Consider the following 12526-nt stretch of genomic DNA (forward strand, 5'->3'; position numbering starts at 1 on the left):
TTGGTTAAAGGGTTTGAGAATCACAGAATGGAATAAACCCCTTATTTGTTGTTTGGGTTAAGCCTATTGGAATGCAATTTTTGGAATCATTCCTAAAAAATCGGACTTATCCCATTCCCGAGCAAATTGGGAGGTTTTAGACAAAACCCTCAACTTATTTTCTCAGACAACATTTATGACGGACCTACCCTCTCTTTCTCTCCATCACACGCCGCACCTTCTGTTCTTCTTCTTCATCAGATTTCCTAACTCATCTTCTTCATCATATAGTTTTCATCTCTTATCCAAAATTTCTTGAAAAAAAAATCTAAAGTAGATCTAAATGGGATAGGAATGGACAAATATCTTCAGCGATAAAGAGGCACTCAATCATAACAACTCTTGTTCTTCTCGAATTTGGCCTACATCTTTTGGCCGATTGTGGAAAATCCTTAGCCAACAAAGAAATGGACGATCTGGGTCGAGCCAAAACTTCTGATTTTACATTTTACCAAATTTTCCTGACTACAAAGTACCTTTAGAAAAGTGAACGCAATCCCTTTCATTTATAAACTGCAGATAGTTTGAATTTACAGGTTGCTTGGGGTTAAATCATGTATGTATTGTTGAGGTCTCTGAGATTTTGACTGATGAGCCGTTCATGTTTTGGAAGAGGGAGGACTCCACAGGCCAACAAAATTGGTTAAATAGCGCAATAAATACAAAACCTACCAGTTTCCCATAAAGAGTTGGAATGTTATGGGCAATTTCTTTTTTTTTTTTTTTTTTAACTTTCACATATTTAATTTATGTTAAATGCAAAACATACTAGTTTTCCTTTGGGCGCTATTTAACCAATTTTTTCCATAAAGAACTGGTATGTTTCCCATAAAGAATCGGTACAAAACATACTACAAAACCTGCCAGTTTTTCATAAAGAATTGGTATGTTATGAGCTATTTAATCAATTTTTCATATTTAAACAAATTTATGAAAATTAAAATAACGTATTTGAAAGTTGCGTTTTTAATTTGGAAGAACGCATTCCTTGGATACGTTTTTCACCCTTTGGGAAGAGACTCAAAAATCGCCACCCTTTGGGAAGTTAGTTCAAAAACTCCATCTTTTTTGGGAATTTACTCCTTGTTAATACAACCACTATATTTATTTTCTGGTATTAATTTTTTTTATGGTTTATGATTTTCTTACGTTTTATCAAAAAAGTTAATAACTATTGTAGTTATAATTATGGAGATGTTAATTTGTCATATGTGTAATTCTTTTGTTTTATAAGAATTGTTATATCAGGGGCAAATTTGAAATTTAATTGCATTTAATTCCGAAACATTCATAAAACCAAGCATCAGGAATTGGAATGATGCTAATTCCAATGTGTGAACCAAACTAGATATTGGAATGAAAAATTTAATTCCAAAATCAGAATTTATGATTCCATTTCCATTTCCGATTCCAATATGTGAAACAAGTACCTCTTGAATTCCCCAATCCTTCGACCTCACACCAAGATCCAATCGAACAACCCAAACCCTAGGTCACAGTCAACACGACTCCACCACATCTGCCCTTATCCACCACCATTGATCTCACCAGTCACATTACCCCATCCGCCACCGGTCCACCACTATTCACCTCACCAGTCACCACCACCACCACATCCGTCACCAGTATACCATCATTCATCTTACCAGCAACCAACCTTCAAGTGCCCTTGTGGGGTTGTCATCCCACATCGGTTCTGGGGGGGGGGGTTTGGGTTTGGGTTTATAAGTCCTCAGGAGGACCTCAGGAGTTGCCGGCTTTTGAGGTTTCTTCTGAGATTAGGTTTATAAAAGCCGAATTTCTAGACTTCTGTTTAGAAAAGGTCAAGAGGCAAATTCCTGCAGGGGTAGCATACTGAGTGTCGTGAGGGGTCTTTACTTCTTAGCAACAGCGGCCTTACTGGCTTGCCTTTGTGGGGTTGCCATCCCACATCGGTTCTGGGGGGGGGGGTTTGGGTTTGGATTTATAAGTCCTCAGGAGGACCTCAAGAGTTGCCGGCTTTTGAGATTTCTTTTGGAATTAGGTTTATAAAAGCCGAATTTCTAGACTTCTGTTTAGAAAAGGTCAAGAAGCAACCAACCTTCAAGGCTTCAATCGAAGACCAAGAAGAGTTGAAACTAGCTAGCAATAGCAGAATAGTCGCAACAACAGGTACGTGTTTTACTCCATTTGGGCCTTTTAACCTTACATCATTTCTTTTTACTTCTATGTCATCATTTTCTAGCTTGATTTTGCAGTTACTACATTTTGAACTTTATTTTGTCCTTTTTCTTTTTTGATATTTAGGGAAAGAAGAGGGCTTATATTCTTGTGGTTTTGGAGCTTGTTGACTACCTCACATCATCCTTAGGCGAAGTAAGTCTATCCTATATATTACCCCTTAGCTATACATCATCTTATAACAATGTTTTTTTTTTTAAGAAAAAAGGTCAAGTAGCTCACTGGACTTTAATTTTGCTGATGGAGATAAATAACCATAGCATGAATTTCTTAAGGCTTCGTTTGTCAGTGGCGGATTTGGACAGAAAAGAAAGGGAAAGAAGAGAAAGTTAACTTTTCCTTCATTTGTTAGTTTTTAGTAGGAAAGAAAAGAAGGGAAATGGAAGGATTTAAGAAGATGAATAGTAGGCAAAAATTTTCCTCCCAAATTGGAGAGAAATGGAGAGAAAGTTGGAGGAAACTTATGAAAGTTTTTTAAAATACTTATTTTATCCTTAAAAATGTCTTGAAAAAATATTTAATGACTTTCATATCCAAAATCATTCCATTAATTCTCAAAATTCCCAAACAACATAACAATCCCTTCTCTTCTCTTCTCTCATAACTTAAGTTTTCCCTTCTTCTATTTTCTATCCTAAACTCCCAAACTTAGCCTAAATTCCTGAAGGGGATTGAAGGTTCTTTTTACATGATTAGTTTAGGCATATGGTATGCATGTGTGAAATAACTTGGTGGCTCTTTTGGATTCTAAATTCCTGAACAAATCTTTCTGCAGGTTGATTTAAAATGTATATCTTCTTTTCGTGCCAATGACTGTTTAAATGTAATTTTTATTCTAATTCAGCTTAGGGGTTTTTAAAAGTTCTTTAGTCTAACGTGTTATTGTTTTGTTGGTTACCTTTCTCATTTGTTAGCAGTAGTTAGTGATAATACATGAAGAAATTTGTAGCCAGACTATAGTGTATTGCCATTTGTTATGTTTGGAGTAGCTGATTATGATATTTAGTTTTGATGAACATGGAAATGAAAAAAGGAAAGATGCATTGATGTTTGTGGTTTTTGCACCATTTCAGCATAGGGAAATGGAAAGGAAAGATGCACTTTCTTTTAAGAGGTTGCTGGCATGAAATGATATGATTTTGATGTTACCTTTCTCATTCATTATTATTAGATTGTGGCAGCATGAAAAAAATTGGAATCACCAAGGAAAGCTAGACTCTTTTGAATTGTCATATTTGTTTCTTTAGAGTCCAGACCAACAGTTTGGGTCATATGGCTATGTCCAAGGTGTCATTTGCTGGGCTAGGTTCACTAAATTGTAGATAGATTTCAAGTATGAGTTGCTGGAAATGATCACAATATGGAATACTGGTAGGTGAGACTGTGAGAGTACACTTGCAAAGCAATAGATATAGCTGATTGATTGAAATTCTTCATATGTATTATGCAGAATATTTATGTTTGGAAATTTGCATCTAGCATTTTTATTCCCCTATTTAGGTGATCAGCTTTAATTCTAATGTGTTGGAGATTGGTGTTGAAGAAAGGGGAAAAGGTAACTAAAAAGCAAAATTACTATACATAATATTTGAAATATGTCTTACTCTTACTATTTCTTGACTTCCTTTTCTTTATTTTTTTGCTTTTTGCAGAAATGAAGACTGCACAAGAGGTTGCATTGCCTATTTCTTGACTTCATTATGTTTGAGATAATTTGCATTTAATTTTTCTTGTTATGATCTTACTTGTGGGGTCTTTAGCTGTTTTTTGGCTAGTTTTTTGTCCTTTTTTCTTGGCTAGTCTCTGGCTATTTTATGCTAGTTTTTTGGCTGCATATGTTGTGAATTTTCACATTTTAGATACTCTGCAAGTTTGATCTCCACATGTTTTTGAAAGTTTTTTGGCTGGTTTTTTGACCCTTTTTCTTGGCTAGTGTTTGGCTGTTTTTTTGCCAGCTTACTTGCTAGATTTTTTTGGCTGTTTAATGTAGTTAATGTTGCGCATTTTAGCTATTGTGCAGAGCTGAGGACTTGAGGCAGGACTGGAGAAGAGAAGTGGGGAACTCATGGTTTTTTTGTATCCTCATAACTAATAAATAGTTAATTAATTAATCAAGCAATCTAAATCATAGGATTATGGCAATTCAATTTGCCTTCTGTAAAGTTCAGTCGGATAATTTTTTTTGTTTCTTTAGCATAATTACAACCATTTAAAACTACTTTGCTTAGAGCAAATTGATATATCCATCAAATCGAAAAAGAGAAGATTATGTGTTCGCAATGCAACGTGATTCTTTTGCCTATAAATTAATTGAAGAGTGTTTTTCATAAATTTAATTAAAGAGTATTATCGGTTTAACACAAGTGCTCCTTCATCCCTTTTGGATTAAACACCTCTAACTAAACAACAAAATGAAATTCAAATAAGCAAGTATACTATTTTAACCACAAAGGACAAATTTCACAAACAAACATTTTTTAAATATATATATATACACACACACACACACACTATTAATTTATAGAAAATATTTTTATATACCCAATAAAACTACAACTTGAACTTGCATTATAGCAATTCTAAGAACAGATTTGTTTTCTTCTATACACATACAGATGTTAATATTCAACTTACCCTTACATGGAAAGTGGATCACCATATATAGTGTATAACCAATGCTTTTGGTTCATAAATCCTTCTCACCAATAATATTCTGTGTCCATTAAAATTTTCTTTATGCCTTGGATAGCAGCGTAGCACCTCCAAACATATTACCTTGTATGATTTTTGTGCAAAGCTTCTGCGAAGAACTAATTATAAATAAATAAGTCATGCCAATTATGAATAAAACAAAGAATTATGTGCATGGTTAATGAACGCAAATGTCATATGCCTAGACTTATGCTTTGGATGAACACCTAGCGCAGTGGCAATATGGATTAAACGTTGGCATGCAAAATTCCATTCAACAAAAAAACAGACCAAAATGAACAAAGACTTGATCACAAAATAGATACGTAGTTATGTATATCTAAAGTTGCAGCTTGATAAAACCAGAAACAAAAGGTTACCTGACTTTTACCAAATTGGATGCCTCAGTGTCTGGAGCTGAAATAGATATTTTACGCTTTGAAAATGTCTCAGAGTGTAACTTTGGAATGCCTACAAAGTTGTACCCAACAATTCATGGAAAGATGATTTGTAATTGATGTGGACGACAGAGTCAGAATACGCATATATAGATGCGCATCGTAAGCAAGTAGTTTGAAATACCAATTACAGCCGTGAACAGAAACTAACAGTCACATATTGCTTTCTTTACTACCAATATTGCAAATTTTTTTTTACTTTTTCAGTACTTCTTTTGTAGGAACTACCAATGATGAGAAAGGATTAAGAAGGCATAAAAGTCGCATAATTTAGATTGTGACTTGTGAGAGTTTGTATTAGGCTCGATTTCTTTCAACAAATAGAAGAAGACTCGTGTCACAAAAATTTAGGCTCGTCTTGTATATATAACTAAATTTAGTCACTTCCTAGAAGTACTTATATATGCTGTTTAACCTTTTAATGTATATATAACTAAATTTAGTCACTTCCTACTTATTCAATGTCATGTTTCAAATTTCCATATTCCTTATTATCTGATATTCAATCAATGATGACAAAATTTTGGTGGGGTGATGGTAATAAGGAAAGGCCTATTCAATAGATAAGTTGGACAAGCTCTGTAAAAAAAAAAAGAAGAAGGGGGAATGGGATTCAGACAACTTTGGGCTTTCAATTTAGCTTTGCTTACTAAGCAAGCTTGGAGGATTGCCACACAACCTTTCTCTCTTTTACATCAGATTTTTAAGATCAAATATTTTCCTAACTCTGATTTCTTTTTGGCAAGATTAGGTTCACGACCCTTATTTACTTGGAGAGGGAGATATAAAGTGCGTAAATATTGGTTGCAGGGAGCAGAAGGAGGGTTGGTAATGGAAAAGGTATCCAGATTTGGAAAGATCGATGGTTACCTCAGCCTACAACTTTTAAGATTGTATCTCCTTCAGATAGGTTGCCGGAAGATACTACAGTACATTACCTGATTAACAGCAATAGAAGAACTTGGAAACAAGATCTTTTACAAGAGTTATTCTGGCTAGATGAGATAGAATTGATTAAGAGTATTCCAATTGGTGATACTCATAATCAAGATAAACACATATGGCATTTTACAAAAAATGGATTTTTCAGTGTTCGAAGTGCTTATTATTTAATCAAGCACCAATCCAGCAATTGGCAATACATAGCTCCTGGGAGCAACGAAATGACAAAAGGAATCTAGAAACAGTTATGTAAGTAAGATCAAGATTTTTTTGTGGCGGGTTTGCAATGATATTCTACCTACGAATGCCAAACTCAAAAGTCGAACAGTTTTGCTAGATCCCTCTTGTGACCTGTGTCAATCTCCAATTGGTGATTTGAATCATCTTTTTTTAATGTGTCTAGTGGTTATTCAATGATGGGCGTTGAGGTTTTTATCTGGTAAAATCATGTTAAATTCAGCTCATAATGTGGTATCCTAGTTGTCTAATATCCTTATAAATTTGAAGAAGGAAGACACGTAATTAGTTGCTATTACACTTTGGAATTTATGGAATAATCGTAACGGGGCTGTATTTGATGGATCATCTTACAAGGACACGCTCAGTTTGGTATCCTTCTCGTTATGTTTTTTGAATCAATTTCAGGAGGCAAATAGGAATTCAATGGCTATTGAGCATACATATGCAAGTCAACAATCTATTTTGTCCCAGTGGAAAAGACCTCCCACGGATAATGTTAAAGCTAACTTTGACGGGCTGTCTTAGCTAGTTGTGACATATCAGGTATTGAAGTTATTAGAGATGTTGAGGGTAATTTCGTGGCAAGATTAGCAAAACAAATTTAATGAATTTTTTATCGAGAGGTTATTGAATCGTATGTTACAAAGGCTACGGTTAAGTTTGTTAGGACCCGAAAATTTTCTTATTTTATCATATATTACTAGTTTATTTAAATATTTATTCATTCGTTTTCTCCAAATAATTTATTTCAACCTTTTTGGAACCATTTACATGGAACTATGACTTACATATATTTTTAAAATGTCCCATTAATAAATTTAATTTTTGGAAGCTCTTTTAGCGAGATTTAGTGAAACCGCGTTTGGAGGCAATAATTGATTTGAGAGTATAGTGATCTTGGAGATTTGAAAACTCGTACGTTAGTCTTAAAATAGGTATTTTTATGAATAATTACCCTGGTAATAGTTAGTTATATTATCGTTATAAGAATTTCTTACAAATTTCGCTTTATCGCGCACAAGTCCAAAGTTCGCGTTTTCGCGCGCGCGACTAATTGGAGGATTTTAGAAATTATTGTTAGACTACTAAGAGTGGATAATAATAGTGTTAGAGGAAGTGCATTAAAGGATTAGTGCACAAATGAAACAAACCCGAGAGGAAACAGACACGAAACGCGCGCGTACGCGCATTATTAGAGAGTTGACTTTTGTGCACTTAAAGCTTACACCTATCAAGCTTCTCCAAGAAGCTTTGCATCAGCACTATCTCTCTCTTTTCTCTCTCAAGGCAGCCGAACAACCTCAAGGAAGAAGAAGGAACCAAAACTCCATCTCATCTCACTCAATCTTGCATCTTTTCACCTCAAATTCACCGTACAAACTTAAAACAACTTGGAGATCATCTTGGACTAGGAAGAGGGCTTCATTCTCATGGTTTTCTTGGAGCTCTAGTGACCGAAATTTTCTGGTTTATCATCATCTAGGAGGTAATCATCATCCAACTTTTGAATCTTAGTTTTATTAAGTTAAATTTCACTTAGAAGCTTGTAGCTTCACGTGGGTAACTTTGGTTGGTTGAAAATCATGTCAGTGGGCTCTATGAAATCCCACAATGGACTTGTTGGACTGATATGATGATTTTGAATGTTATTTATGTTGATTAAGTGTTAAACTAGTGGTTATATGTTGAAAAAGTGGAAAGAAACTCAAAGGAAACCAAAGGGAGGGAGGGGCCGAATCTGCCCTGCTCTTGCCGCAGCCTTAGTGCGATTTTTTTGTGATCAAATTGCCTTGATTTTGTTGTAGATATGTTGTATAGGTTATGTGGAAAGTTTCCACCAAAAATCACTTGATTTGGTTGGCTAAAAGTTGAATTTTCGTAATGATTTCAAAGCTGGAAAACGTGTACAGAGGTGCTCCGGCAGCGAGTTTTAAATGATCATAACTCTTTTCTCCAATGTCAAAATTGAGTGCCGTTTATGGAATTTGAAACTAGACACTTCTAGTTTTCTAACGGTATAAAATGCATCCCCTGATTCGACTTGAGTGAATCGTACTAGTTTTTCAAAGTTACCTGTTCTGTTTTGTTGCTGTGCTAGAGAGTCAATGAGGTGCTGGGACTTGTTGCTTGAATTTAAGCTAGCTATGGATAGAATTTCAAAACGATTTATTCTAAGAAATTGTAGCCTTATGAATTTAGTTTCCAACGCCACCAACCGTGCCCCATTCTAAGTTGAATAGAGTGAGTTATGGCCAAATTACAAACCTGCACCAGAGAAAGAAAACCCTAACTTTGGGCTAGCCGATGGCTTAGCTCGAATTGGGACTTGTTATTTTGAAACTTTTGGTGTTAATCACATACCAAATGTATGTTGAATGTTTCTTAGACTTTTCCTTCATAAATGAACCATGTTTGAGATGATTTCATTGGCTAAAGTTTCGAAAAAAGGAAAACGTAATCATAAGGCAGAATTGTCTTGGATATTCCTGGAACTTTAGTGGTCTTGTTAACTGACTTTCCGTACGAATTTTTTCATGAAATTTGATAGAGGGGTAGACCTCATATAGTAGTGTAATCATACCAAATTTGATGCCATTCCAAGTCCATTTCGATGCCCAACTGAAGTCCTAAAGTTCATGTTTCAAATCTGGAAATTCTTGATCAATGAGGAATTTAGCCAACTTTGAGCTGCCATATCTTGGAGCTCAAAACTTTGATTTTAGTTCTGCTTGTTGTGTTTTAAACCTTGATTGTAACTCTAATTGAGTTTCAAATTTGAAAGGCTAGTTCACATTCTGTGATTTTTGCTGAATTTCCAAAGTTTGCCAAAAATCAACCCCGAATCTGCCTTAGAAGTGCAAGTCAGTAATTTTAAGCCAAAATTTGAGTGTCTTCGTTTTGAATCATGGAAAAGTGCCTTCCAAGAACTTTTAGTACTTTAGAAGTAGTTTCCAATGGTACCAAGGTTTCCAATTTTGGACCTACAAAGAGTGAGATATGATTTTTCAAAGAATGCACCTCAAATATGAAATTTCTGAACTTAAAGGAAATTGAGTTTTAAGGACTCTTCATTTTCCTTCAATATTGCTTGACCATTTTACACTTGATTTCAAGGATGAAAATCAGTTTTTCTTGTATTATTAAACCCCACTTTTGAGTTTCGATTTACGAGTAATTAAGGCTCTCCTTCATGATATTTTCTTAAGGGGTTTAAAAGTGATAGTGTGTAATTGTAAACCCCACTTTTGAACCCCACTTTTGAACCCCACTTTTGAACCCCACTTTGTATTATTAAACCCCACTTTTGAGTTTCGATTTACGAGTAATTAAGGCTCTCCTTCATGATATTTTCTTAAGGGGTTTAAAAGTGATAGTGTGTAATTGTAAATTATTTGCTCAGGCATTCAAGGAGACCTTCAAGAGGATCTCATAGGGGACGCCTAAAATACTTGATTGTGCGCCACTCTTGTTTTGACTAGGTGAGTGTCAAGTGTATGACTTGATGTATTTACTTGATCTATCTTGCTCATATACGTGAATGTTACTTGATGAGACGAGTGTGTACTTTATCGCACTCGCTCTCCTTTACTTGCATTAAACTTGATTTTTAAAGTCGATTGGAGTGAATCTCATCGGCAAAATATACATGTTTTCGTGTGCATGTCGTGTTATCGTGCGTGTCGTGATGTCGAGTGGAGTGAACCTGCTCGACTTATGGGGACGCCCAATTCTCTTAGCCAATCTTGCAAGTCGAGCCGGTATGGGGTTAGTCGAGAAGCTTGATGAACCAAGAGAATAACAAAACAAAAATTGATCTTTTGAGATCTTGTTCGGCATACTCGGCGAGTATCGCTCTTTCGTGCGTGTTTGGTTACGGATCCGAGAGGGTGGAATGATGGATGGAGGAAGTAATAAGTGAAGTTTCTACGGACATAATACCTACTCGAATGACGGAGTGTCATTACGAGGGGGTATCGGATCGAGCCGTGGCGAAGCAAGTGAAAATTAGCTCCTGAGAGCTTATGTATCCTACTCAAGTGTGTTTAATTGTTAATCGTGAATTACTTGATTTTATCGCTTCATTTATGGCATAAATGTTATTGATACTTGAACTACGTGCTTGCTTGACTTTTTTGGCCTCACTGAGTATTGTCTCATCCCATTAGTTTGTTTTCCTTAACAGGAACTGGAATGAAAGATGTTAAGGAAAGGCCGACTTGAGGCACTTTTGTATTAGTGTTTTGATTGTAATCGACTAGAGACTTTTGGATGTTGTATATTTTGGGGAAAGTAATTGTAAGTTTGAAATTGTGATGTAAGATTGAATATTTATGTACGGAAATGACTTCGTACCTTTATTCCGATTTTCATTGTTAGTATTAGACTTTAAGTTTGAATTGGAATTGTCTCGAGTCCTGGCGAGAATTGGGCAGGCGTCCCGCGGGTACCCTTGGGTTCGCCCTTGGGAGAAGTGGGGGCGTCACAAAATTGTTGTTGAATCTTCATTTGCACATGATTATTCAAGGTGATTGTCAAAAAGTTATTAAAATGATTCAAAGTATGAATACGGATGCATCAACTTGTGGACTGCTTGTAGATGATATTCTCATAGATATACAAACCTTTGCAACCTAGGAAACATCATGGGTGTCTAGAAAGTTGAATAATATTGCACACTGTTTTGCTAAATATGCTTGTTCTATTTCTAATGATTGTATGTGGAGGGATATCCTTCCAGATTTTATTGTTACTGCACTTGCTGTGAACATTATCTCATATTAATAAAATTTTCTTTTTCTATCAAAAGAAAAAAAAACCTTTTAACGTAGTACCATAAAATTGTGGGGGTAAAAAAAACACATCTGACTCTAGAATTAGAAGGTGCAGTTTTAGATTGCTCCATTTGGTTAAGGGTTGGTAGCAATTTACCCATAATCAGGTATTAGATTCACAATTTCTATTCACAATGAGATCTCACTACATCTCTTAATCAGAAAAAAGCTAGGCTAAGCATACATTTCTAAGCTTTGGAAAATGTCTGGGCCCACTCAACAGGAGAAGAGTGACCTCTTCAGTTTCTAAAGCTCCTCAGTTTCTTTAAAAGAGAAAGATCATTGCATGCTCCATGAATCACATGGTCGCCGTTGAAACATCTCTCTAGCATTTCTTGAATTCATGGTCAGAGATATTCAGAGCTGAGGGGAAAACAAGTGCAATCTCAAGACCCCCAATACACGATCGATGGTTTCCACAGGGACAAAATTATCCATTTATGAGTCTTCCACCAATTCTCGGCGATGATGATGAACTCATCATCAGTAGCGATCAAGCAGAGAAATTGCCATATGATATGATTCGGGAAAGAATATTTCATTTCTCATTAGAGTCAGTGGCAAAACTAAAAGCAAAAGCAAATGCTGAAGAAATACCAGTGAGATTTCTTCCTTGAAGGCTTTGTCTTTTCATACATGGAGATGTATCACAAGGGCTCGAAACTTTTGGTCAGATCGCAAAACAATCTTCTGGGTTGTAAGAAATACCAGATCCTCGTTAGTTCCACCTAAGTCTCAAGACTGCTTCGGTGAATATCTGCAGGCAGTGGCAACAAAAGCTGACCGTGGTGAATTGCTGGGACGAAGCCTAGGATGGGCAGCATGGCTACTGCATCACGCAGTGATCAATCAGACAAGTGCATCGCATGAATGGATTGAATCATTGGTGCAATCTGGAGAACTACCTTGAGATGCGCGTAATCCTGTAGCTAGGGCTGTCAAAGGTCGGGGTTTGGACTCAGACCCCATAATTTTTATCGGGTACGAGTTGTGAAATAATTCCATTATCCGGAGTCAGACTTGGACCCGTACCCGCTTACTCTAACAAAAAAGCAGGTTGGATACAGGTGATCTAGAGAACTACCCTGAGATGTGCCTGATCCC

General features: G+C 35.9%; 1 long non-coding RNA gene across 1 annotated transcript; it reads left to right on the plus strand.

Moving 5' to 3' along the window:
* Positions 1-7830: 7830 nt before the first annotated feature.
* Positions 7831-10974, plus strand: LOC113729624 (uncharacterized). Its single transcript, XR_003458165.2, has 3 exons — positions 7831-8076; positions 9991-10069; positions 10774-10974. It is a non-coding gene; the product is annotated as an uncharacterized lncRNA (long non-coding RNA).
* Positions 10975-12526: the final 1552 nt, after the last annotated feature.

This window comes from Coffea arabica, chromosome 2e (genome assembly GCF_036785885.1).
Source record: "Coffea arabica cultivar ET-39 chromosome 2e, Coffea Arabica ET-39 HiFi, whole genome shotgun sequence".
In the NCBI taxonomy this organism is placed as follows: domain Eukaryota; kingdom Viridiplantae; phylum Streptophyta; class Magnoliopsida; order Gentianales; family Rubiaceae; genus Coffea; species Coffea arabica.